Source organism: Pleurodeles waltl, chromosome 10, assembly GCF_031143425.1.
Source record: "Pleurodeles waltl isolate 20211129_DDA chromosome 10, aPleWal1.hap1.20221129, whole genome shotgun sequence".
In the NCBI taxonomy this organism is placed as follows: Eukaryota; Metazoa; Chordata; class Amphibia; order Caudata; family Salamandridae; genus Pleurodeles; species Pleurodeles waltl.
In genome coordinates, this window is record NC_090449.1 from 44,130,066 (window position 1) to 44,140,986 (window position 10,921).

Below are 10,921 nucleotides of genomic sequence, written 5' to 3' on the forward strand. Positions count from 1 at the left end.
TCAGAAGTCATCAATTCATTCAAAACTGTGTGACTAGCTCTACACGTTCATCTCTGAATCCACAAATCAAAAGCACACCGCCATCAAATGGTGCTGTAGGACAAATAGAGCAAAACCAGCCTGGAGCTCATTAATTAAAGTCAGTACACAATTTCTTTTGTAAAGACACAACTTAAGATTTATATATCTGTTGACAGTACAGGCAAATATAAGCAATACCTGGAAAAGTGTAATACTCTATTACTCTATACAGATCTCAAAAGTCACTACTTCGCTTAAAATTGTGTGATTAACTCTACACCTGCAAATCCGAGTACAGAGAGCCACATCACCAAATGGTGCTGTCGGGCACATAAAACAAAAGCCACAAGTTAAAAAATTCATGCTGGTACACATGGTTTTTCTAGTCAAAACATAATACTTATATATCTAATGACAATGCAGGCATTGCCTGAATACATCAAAGGTGAAGGGATACAGAGTTTTTTAAGCATGCAAGCAGATGTCCTGCAGACTGGTCAAAACTAATCAAGTCCACGCATCAGAGTCAACCCTGCAATATGAGCAGGACGTGCATGCAAAAGCTAACACGCTAGCCTGTAGAACCCATCTTAAGAATAGAAAAAGAACAACGTCACTCTGCATAGGTGTTAGACGTGACAGCCTTAGGGTGGTCTTCCCCCAACTTTTTGCCTGTCTCTCTCCATATTTTCTGATTTCCTTTTTGCTGATTTATGATTCTGCGCACTTTACCACTGCTGACCAGTGCTAAGGTGCTTGTGCTCTTTCCCCTAAACATAGTAACATTGGCTCAAACCCAACTGGCATATTTAATTTACCTATAAGTCCCTAGTAAAGTGCACTAGATGTAACCAGGCCAGTAAATTAAATGCTACTAGTGTAGGACATGTACTTAGAGGATTTACATGTCCTGGTAGTGAATAACTCCCAAAACCATTTTTCACTACTTTAAATCCTAATTCTCTCATAGGCCAGCATTTGTAATTCCATTAATTGCTTTAAGTGGTAATTTCTGATTTGAGAGGAATGGACTTGTCATATTTGGTATGGTTGTAATGGTAGTGAGAAATCCTACTTGCTGGTGAAATTGGATTCTACCCTACTATTTCAGATATGCCAGTTTTAGAAAGTAGGCATTTCTCTGCACTTACTGCTATCTGTGCCTTACAGCCTTTTTCAATCCACGTCTGGCCTGTGCTGATTGACACCTCCCCTTGTGCATTCAACCCAGACAGCCATAAATACAGGACACTCAGCTGCATCTGCATTCATCTACATACAAATAGATTTCCCTGGACAGGAAGGGTAGAACGGTTCTCTCTTACACTTGAAAGGCCAGTGGCTTGAACTCAGACAAACACTCAAACAAAGGACTGATATCCCCTCACAGGGCTCCTAGCAGACTGGGCTGGGTTGAAAAGGGAACAACCTGTGCACTTCAAAACCACTCGTTGAAGTTTCCTCCACTTTAAGGGCACTTTTGGACACATATACTGGGTTTGTGACCCCATCAAATCAGATACTTCTGGACCTACAACTAGACTCTATCATAGTGACTGTCTGGCTGCCAAAGGACTCTACAGGACTGCTTTGCTGGAAAGACTGTTAGCCTGCTTGTTGCCCTCCTGCTTGCTGACCCCTGATTCTGCTGCAAGGACTCTGCCTTCCTCCTCAAGTGCTCTCCATGGACTTGGATGAGCTTGCCTCATGTTCTGAGGTCTCAGGGCTATCAAAGACTTCACCAAAGATGAAAATCCAGCGTGTCAGAAAACTGACACAACGTCTTCAAAATTCGAAACCATGCCTGCCGGATTGACCCAGCACCTGCCTCGTGACTGAAAAATCACTGCATTGCCTGCCGGATCTATGCAGCGCTTGTTGCCACTGCTCAACGTGTTCTGGGTTTCCCGCAAATCGTCCCTGGGCATCAAAATATCCCCGTGAGGATCCAAGGCTGCCTTACTGGAAACTGACACATCGCCTTGCAGTGTCGAAAGAAACATCACATTGCTTTTGATGCTCAGGAAAAATCTACGTATTGCTTTACTTTTGACACATCTCCTCCTCTGCAGCCCCTCTGCACCTTTATTTTTTATCCAACTCAGGTTCTTTGTGTTAAAAGCATACAGCCACTGATTCTGAAGGACTGAGACTCATTTAAACCTCTAAAAAGTGATATCTTGTTTTTTTGTCATTTTGAATTTATTTTATTCACCTAAACATTATCTATTTTTCCAAAGTGGTGGTGAGTATATTTTATTGTGTTTTCACTGTGTTACTTTATGAGTTACTGCACAAATACCTTTTACTCATTGCCTTCTAAGTTAAGCCTGCCTGCTGTGTGCCAAGATACCAGGGGGTGACCACAGGATAATTTAGATGGTGTTGTGACTTACCCTGACTAGGACAGTGTTCCCTATTTGGACAGTGTGCATACCTCTGACAATTAGAGACCTAATTTCTAACATTGGTGGCAGGGGTGGGATAGGATTTTTATCTCTGCAGTGCCATACAATAGTCATGTGTACACTACCTACCAACATTTAAAGACCATTTTGACTTTTCTTCCTTTTCTGCAATTTTTCCCTGCTTCACATTATTTAATTCATCATATACATTATGCCTCTGCTGGTTCTGCTAGTGGAGCCATGGAGTTTGAGCTGCTTAAGCTGGAGGATTGCAGTGTTAGCCAGTTGAAAAACTTCTGCTAAGGGATGGGGGTACATTCCGAAGGAACCACCAAGAAGGTGGAGTTCCAGAAGGTGCTGAGGGGCTGGGCGGAGTCTCGCACCCGGAGATGATGGGTTGGAGGAGTCTATGACTGGCTCTTCTGAGGAGCTACTTGCAGCAGTGAAGGGGGACACCCTTGAATTTGTGCTAACTAGGAGGGCAGGGAGCAATGTCTTAAAACACGGTCTGACTACAGAGGAAAGGAAAGAGGACAGAGAAGTTCAGCTACAGTTAGTAAGATAAAAAAACGAGGCTGAGAGGGAAACCAGGCAAGCTGAAAGACAGTCTGAAGGAGCCTTGGCAGACTTCACTTTACATTTCAGTTTTCTGTTGGACATTGTACATGGCAGCCTGATTTCCCTATGTCTATCGCCCCTTACTGTATGCTTTGGCATCTCTCTTTTCAGATCTCTGCTGCCCACTCTGGTTCCTGGTATGTTTACTGCTGTCCACTAAAGGTCATACCAATGTATAAATAACTGTACATATGACTTGCAATGTTTTCAGAATGTTGTACTAATACATAATCATTTGACAGACTCCAGATTTGTATTTGTTCCAAGGGTGTTTATTTAAGTGCTCATACATAGAGGGGGATGTGCAATGGGCTGGGGTGATGGTGGAGGAATGTCCAGTTAGAGTCCAGTCTCTTGGTATCACAGGTGCATTGTCCAATTGGGCATAGGAAGGGGAGTAATGGCAGTTCAAAGTGGACAGGGGGACAGAGTGGGACAGAAGGGTGACAATCAGGAGAGTCCTATTTCCTAGAGGGGGTCTTAGCAATGTTCTCTGGCTTCTGCCTGGATCGCAGGGACCATTTGCGGGATGGTTCTCCTTCTGCAGGGGTTGGGGTGCTATTGGCCTGTTGGTCCAGTGGAGGGCCTCCTGTCCACTAGCGCCGGCGGAGGTGGAGGTGGAGGGCTTTTCCCTGTTGTCCTGTGCCTCTGTCCCCTGAACCGTGTGTCCACTGCCACTGACCCCAGGTCCCTGATCGTCCTGTGTTTGTTGGGTTGTATGGGGTCCCTGTAGTGGTGGACACACTGCTGATTGACATGTCATGGGGACAGTGGCATGGGCCCACTAGGTGGGTGCTGCGGGGGTGTTTCCTGATGGGGGAGGCTCTGTGGTGGGTTGGGACTGTGGCAGGGTAACCAACTGTACAGAGGTCCCTGATGAGCCAGGTTTGTCATCATGATCCAGGCGTGCAGAGCTGCTGTCATCACTGTGGGTATCCTCTGGGGGGGACTGGATGTTGCTGGCAACTCCTCTCCGGTGATGTTGAGTAGGTGTCCTGTGGGGAAGTAAATGCAGTGTCATTGTATGTGCGTGTACCATCTTGTGCATGGGTTTGTTTCCCTGTATGGTTGGGATAGCCCTGGCAGCTTAGGCTTGTGTGCGTGGTGATTTTGTGGACTAGGTGATTCTCTCTAATGGGCATGCTGTGGTGATGGTTGTCCATGCAGGTCTGTGATGGGGGTCCATGGATTGGTGTTACATGCAGGGCTTGGTTTTGGGATGTGTGGGTTGTGACAGTGGGGTATATGTGAGGTGGTGGAGTGATGGGGTGAGGATAGAGGTAGGAGTTTGTGATGCATGCAGGTAGGGTGGGGGATATAGTAGTAAAGGTTTGACTTACCAGAGTCCAGTCCTCCTGCTACTCCTGCAAGGCCTTCAGGATGCATCATTGCTAAGACTTGTTCCTCCCAGAGGAGGAGGTGGGGTCCAACGCCCCTGTCCTCTGTACAGCTACTTGGTGTCTTGCAACCACGGAATGCACCTTCCCCTGTAGGTCGTTCCACCTCTTCCTGATGTCATCCCTTGTTCTTGGATGCTGTCCCACGGTGTTGACCCTGTCCACGATCCTCCACCATAGCTCCATGTTCCTTGCAATGGACGTCTGCTGCACCTGTGATCCGATTAGCTGTGGCTCTACCCGGATAATTTCCTCCACCGTGACCCTTAGCTCCTGCTCTCAAAACCTGGGGTGTCTTTGGGGTGCATTGGATGTGGTGTGAGTGATATGTGTGAGGATGTGTGGGGTGATGTGTTATGGTGTGTGCTGCGAGGTGCGTGGATGGTGTATTGGTGATGGTGTTCTGTGGCTCAGATTAAGTGGGTGCTCCTGGCTTGTGTCTCTCTCTGTTGGCAGTCTTTTTTTTCATTGAAAGTGTTGTGGGTAATGTGGTGTGTGTTTTATAGTGAATTTACACAATTGCACACATGAATAGTAAAACAACATATCTAATTTCTTAAGAGTATTCGAAATATATTATATTTATACAGAGTATTAACAAACATAAATTGGAATAGTATAGTTCATTCTTAAATCAAATTCCTCCTTAACAAACATAAATTGGAATAGTATAGGTCATTCTTAAATCAAATTCCTCCTAAAATATAGGTTCCAAAAGATTCAGTCCAATTACTCAGCAAGTTCAACGTTCATTATATATTCTCCTCCACAGTCCGAAAGTAATATCCACAAGTCCAATATGTGTATCCTACGTCATTGATCCCAAAGTTACCAATTCAGTCCAGCATCTTCGTCAACACGTGTTTCATCCGGGGAGTACCCCTGGATTTCATCAGGACCTCCTATAATAAAAGTTCCATAAATGGTGTTACATAGTATAGATATTGCATATTAAAAACACTTACAAATTTATTCTATTGTGACATAGTGAAATATTTGGCAGTGAGAGCCCATAAAAACCTATTATCATTAATTGTGACAAATCCAAACCGACAATCCAGAATTCCAAATCAGACTATTAAATATGTTATGAGTGACTAATTCCTACAAATATACATGCACATCCCCTATATAAACCCCTGTGCTCATAATATATTTATATAAGATACTACCCAAACATATCCAAGATGTGTAATCTATAGTCCAGCTAGTCCTTCCTCCAAAATATACTTGATTGCTAGATACGCTCCATAGTATTGTCTATGAATGCCCAGTCTATTATTATGTCCTGCTGAAACACAGGTAAAAAATCGCAAGTATTTGGTAACAGTTTCCTTCCAAACACTATCTTAGACTATTCTTATTGTGGTATACATTGTATTACACTCACCCCATACATCTGTGTCTTCCATTAACCTTCAAATGTTTTTTGGTATTCTATATAACCCTGTAGAAATTGCATTGAAAGTATAGTATTCAGGATTATTAATCCTTGCATCGAATCATCCTCACGATGTAAAGCTTAAATATAACAGTTTCCCCATAATTACATGCTTACCGGCTGGTCTAGTTCACACGAACGAGTACGCTTCCGATTATTAAAGCTGAGGCTCTGTGACCTCTGACTATTTGAGCATCTCTCTTTGTGGCAAAAAGAGAAAACGGACTGCACCAAATACTATCCCCATTTCCGGGATGGTAGAAATCAACAACAGACTACATTTCTGTAATTGTACCCCAGCCGGTACATTTCCATTAACTATCAACACTCCAAGTTTTCTAAATTTATGTTTATCTATGCAATGGGTCATTATCTTTCATGAGTACCCAAAATAGGAACAGAACAAGTCTGTCCCTTATAATACACAATGTTGTATTAGTGGGAAACCAACAAAATTTACATACGTGTGTTAGACTTTTCAGGGCAAATCTCAAATATTCCTGAGTGTCTTATAAGGTAAGGTCAAATCCCCAAAGCACTATCCAAGTTATCCGAGATAAGCATTTTAAAGGTGTCTCACTTGTACTAAAACACCATTATTTAACTCCACATCCCTAAATGTCCACTCCTCTATACTGGGCTATTTGTCCCCTAAAAAATATTCCATTTCGTAATCCGTATTTAGACCCTGTTCCACCGCTCCTAATCTCATAATCCGTCTAGATTCTCTTCTCTGTAAGGCCAACTCTCTATTGCCCCCTCGTGGATTTATCTCACAGTGATCAAAACCTATAAATTTAAACATTTTATGGACGCCCTGTGCTTTACATACTTTCATATGGGATGCTATAGGATATCGTTCATCCTCTTGATTAATCGCCCTCCAGTGTTCTAAAATCCTTACTTTCAAGGGACGAATCGTACTGCCTACATATATTTTATCACAAGTGCATATGAGCATGTAAACAACAAATTTTGTATTACAATCTATGTGTGATCTTATAGGCACTTTATTACCTCTTATGTCTTCTAATTCCTTTTTGGGTTGCCATGCCCATTTGCATACTGTGCATGACCCACACTTATAAAAGCCCAAATTTCGCTTAGTAAGCCAATTCTTTTCAGTCTCATCTACCAGATAACTTGGACTAAGAATATTATTAAGGGTATTACCTCTTCTATATACCACTTCTGGTCTTTTACCTATGAATTTCTTGAGTGTCTCATCCCGACTCAATATGGACCAGTGCTTACTCATGATATTGATTAGTTTTTGAGAATTTTCCGTGTAGTCTAAAATAATTGTAATTTTGTGGTCCCTATTCCGCATGTTATCCTTCCTCTTACGTATACTTGGATCCAATGTCTACATACAAGGCATATTCCACACCTTATGAAGAGATTTACGTGCAACTGTCTCTGAATAGCCTCTGGCTATAAATCTCTATCCCATATATTTAATTTGTTCACGAAATTCTCCATTCTTACTGCAATTTCTCCTAGCTCTTATCATCTCTCCTAATGGTATAGCCTCAATCTGATGTCGAGGGTGAGCGCTTGTAGCGTGCAACAAAGTATTACAAGCAGTTGGTTTACGATATAATCTACTTTCAATTTTATCATCCTCAACATATAGTTCCACATCAAGGAATTCCAAATGAGTCTCACTATATTTGTATGTGAAATTGATATTCACTTCATTTGCATTGAGATACTTGCAGAAATCATGTAATGTTGATTCATCTCCTGTCCACAACATGGAACAATCATCACTGTATCGTCCCTAGTATAAGATATGCGTATGCCATCTCGCTGCACCCGGGCCCCATAGCCATGTTTCTTCCAACCACCCCATAAACATATTAGCGTATGAGGGGGAAAATTTTGACCCCATCGCCACGCCCTGTTTCTGTTTGTACCATTCACTCTTGAATAGAAAATAGTGTGTTGACGAAGATGCTGGACTGAATTGGTAACTTTGGGATCAATCACGTAGGATACACATATTGGACTTGTGGATATTACTTTCGGACTGTGGAGGAGAATATATAATGAACGTTTAAGTTGCTGAGTAATTGGACTGAATCTTTTGGAACCTATATTTTAGGAGGAATTTGATTTAAGAATGAACTGTACAATTCCAATGTATGTTTGTTAAGGAGGAATTTGATTTAAGAATGAACTATACTATTCCAATTTATGTTTGTTAATACTATGTATAAATATAATATATTTCGAATACTCTAAGAAATTAGATGTTTTTTTACTATTCGCGTGTGCAATTGTGTAAATTTGTAATTTAGATAACATTATGTTGTCGTTTTGGGGGATATAGAGGGTGTGACCCCAGTCTGTTGCACCGTGCATTATACTGTGGTTTAACTTTATAGATTTAGAGTGGGAGCGCCTATTACTCACTAATCACCCCCATAATTGATGTGTGTTTTATAGTGGTCTGAATGTGTGGGTGTGGTGTCTGTATGTGTGTCAGGTGTGTGCTGTTTGAATTGTCCAATGTGGTGTAGTTTTGTAAGTGTGTGTGTATTTTGAGCGCAGTGGTGTGTACCGCTAATGGTTTACCATAGTTGAAAGACTGCCACGGTGATTCGTGGGTCCTGATACTGTGGGCGTATTCCTGTTGGCCCAACGGTGTGGGTTTTGGTACCGCCAATTTATCACTGACCTTTGGTCTGGCGGACTTCTGTGGGTGTCTGTATTGTTGCAAATTGCTCAGTATGGGTCATAATACCCGTAGCGGAATACCACCGCAGTCACGTTATGTTGGCAGCCGTCAGCATGGCGGTAGGCTGCGGTTACCGCCAGGGTTGTAATGAGGGCCCTAAGATGTCTTTTCTGTGTGTCACTGGAAGTACTGCTGTATTATATTACTTCTATTGTCCACATCTTCTTCCTCCGCCTCCTCTTCCTCACTGTCCACAGGCTCCACCGCTGCCACAAGACCATCTCCAGGCTCATCCTCCTGCAGAAAAGGCACCTGGTGTCTCAAGTGTAGGTTGTGCAACATGCAATGATGATCTGGCACACCTTCTTGGCTGAGTAGTACAGGGATCCACCTGTCAGATGGAGGCACCGGAACCTGGCCTTCAGGAGGCCAAAGGTTCTTTCAATTATCCTCCTTGTTCGCTCATGTGCCTCATTGTAACATTCCTCTGCCCTTGTCCAGGGATTCCTAACGGGGGGTCAGTAGCCATGAGAGGTTGGGGTAACCAGAGTCACCTGCAAATATCGAGGGATACCTGTTAGACACACACTAACCCTTAAGCACAACCCCATACCCAGACACCAACTTATACTGGGTGGGGACCTTGGGCTCACCTATTAGCCTCATCCCGTGCCTCTGGAGTTGGCCCATCACATATGGAATGCTGCTATTACTCAAGATAAAGGCGTCATGCACAGAGCCAGGAAACTTGGCATTCAAATGGGAGGTGTACTGGTCCACCAAACACACCATATGCACATTCATAGAGTGATAGCTTTTTCTATTCCTGAACACTTGTTCATTTCTCCGTGGGGGGGGAACAAATGCTACATGTGTACCATCAATGGCACCTATGACGTTGGGGATATGTCCCAGGGCATAAAAGTCAGCTTTCGCTGTCTCCAAATCCTCCACCTGGGGGAATACGATGTAGCTGCGCATGTTTTTCAGCAGGGCTGACTACACTCTGGTCAACACGTTGGAGAACATTGTCAGAGACATCCCCGATGCTATGGCCACTGTTGTTTGGAAGGAACCACTTGCCAGGAAATGGAGCACTGACAGGACCTGCACTAGAGGGGCGGTACCTGTGGGCTGGCGGATAGCTGACATCAGGTCTGGCTCCAATTGGGCACATAGTTCTTGGATTGTGGCCCAATCAAGTCTGTAGGTTAGGATAATGTGTCTGTCCTCCATAGTCGCAAGGTCCCCCAGGGGTCTGTATACCGGAGGATGTCACCATCTCATATTAATCCTCAGCGGTTGAAGCCTATGGAGGAGAACAGTAAGCAGAGGGTCATATTCACACATCAACTGAAATAATGATGCATCTTTTCCTTTACAGAACCTGTATGTGAATCTGAGAGTCAGTTGCTGTGCCAATGTCTGCTGTGACGCAGTTAGGTGCCATGGCCTGTGCCCCCCTGAAATGGCGTCTGCCTGACCTTTGAGGAGGGACAAGTGGAAATGAGGTAATTCCACTGACATTGTGCACTATTGCGGTAGGCGGTCGACAACAGCTGCGCAGCTTCGCATTGGTTAACATTGGGCCCTATTGTTGTAGTTTAGCAGCGATTAGATTAAGCATTAGCAGAAGACATCTTGTATTTAGTAACTATTGTGAACATTTCGCGGAATCCATTTTGTATTCATGGCAGCCATTTTCTCTGCCACATGCTGCCATGTGCTCACCATGTGCTCTGTCCTACCTTTCTGTTAACTACTCTTGAAAATCTGCCTAGTGACAAGTTATATTTAGCATCTCCCACTTTCACACATGGTCAGTAAGGTCTGCAGCTGTTAGTCCCTGAAAACTGTTAGCCCCTCCTACCTGTCGACTGTGCATTTCCACATGACCTTACATGTATGCAAGTCTTGCTTCTATAACTGTACCACCTCCTTTTAGCCCCTGCCTGGGTATAAAAGGACCATGCTCTCTCAGTTCAGTGTGCTACTTCAAACATTACCGAAGGGTGCTGTTTGAACTGTAGTACCACCTCATGAGGTTTAATAAACTTTGGGGATCATTACAACCCTGGCGGACGGTGTTAAAGGTGCGGTAATACCGCAAACAGGCCGGCGGACAAAAAATGGGAATTATGACCCTGGTGGAAACTACCAACAAAGACAGCCACTTTAACACACCGCCCTCCACGGCGGTACAGACAAGCAGCGCGGCGGTCACCGCCAACAGACAGGCGGAAGACAATGTACCGCCCACAGTATCACAACCCGCCAATCCGCCACCTTTTCCGGGGCGGATTCACCGTGGATAAAAACATGGCGGAAACAGTAGCTGCAATGGGAAAACGCT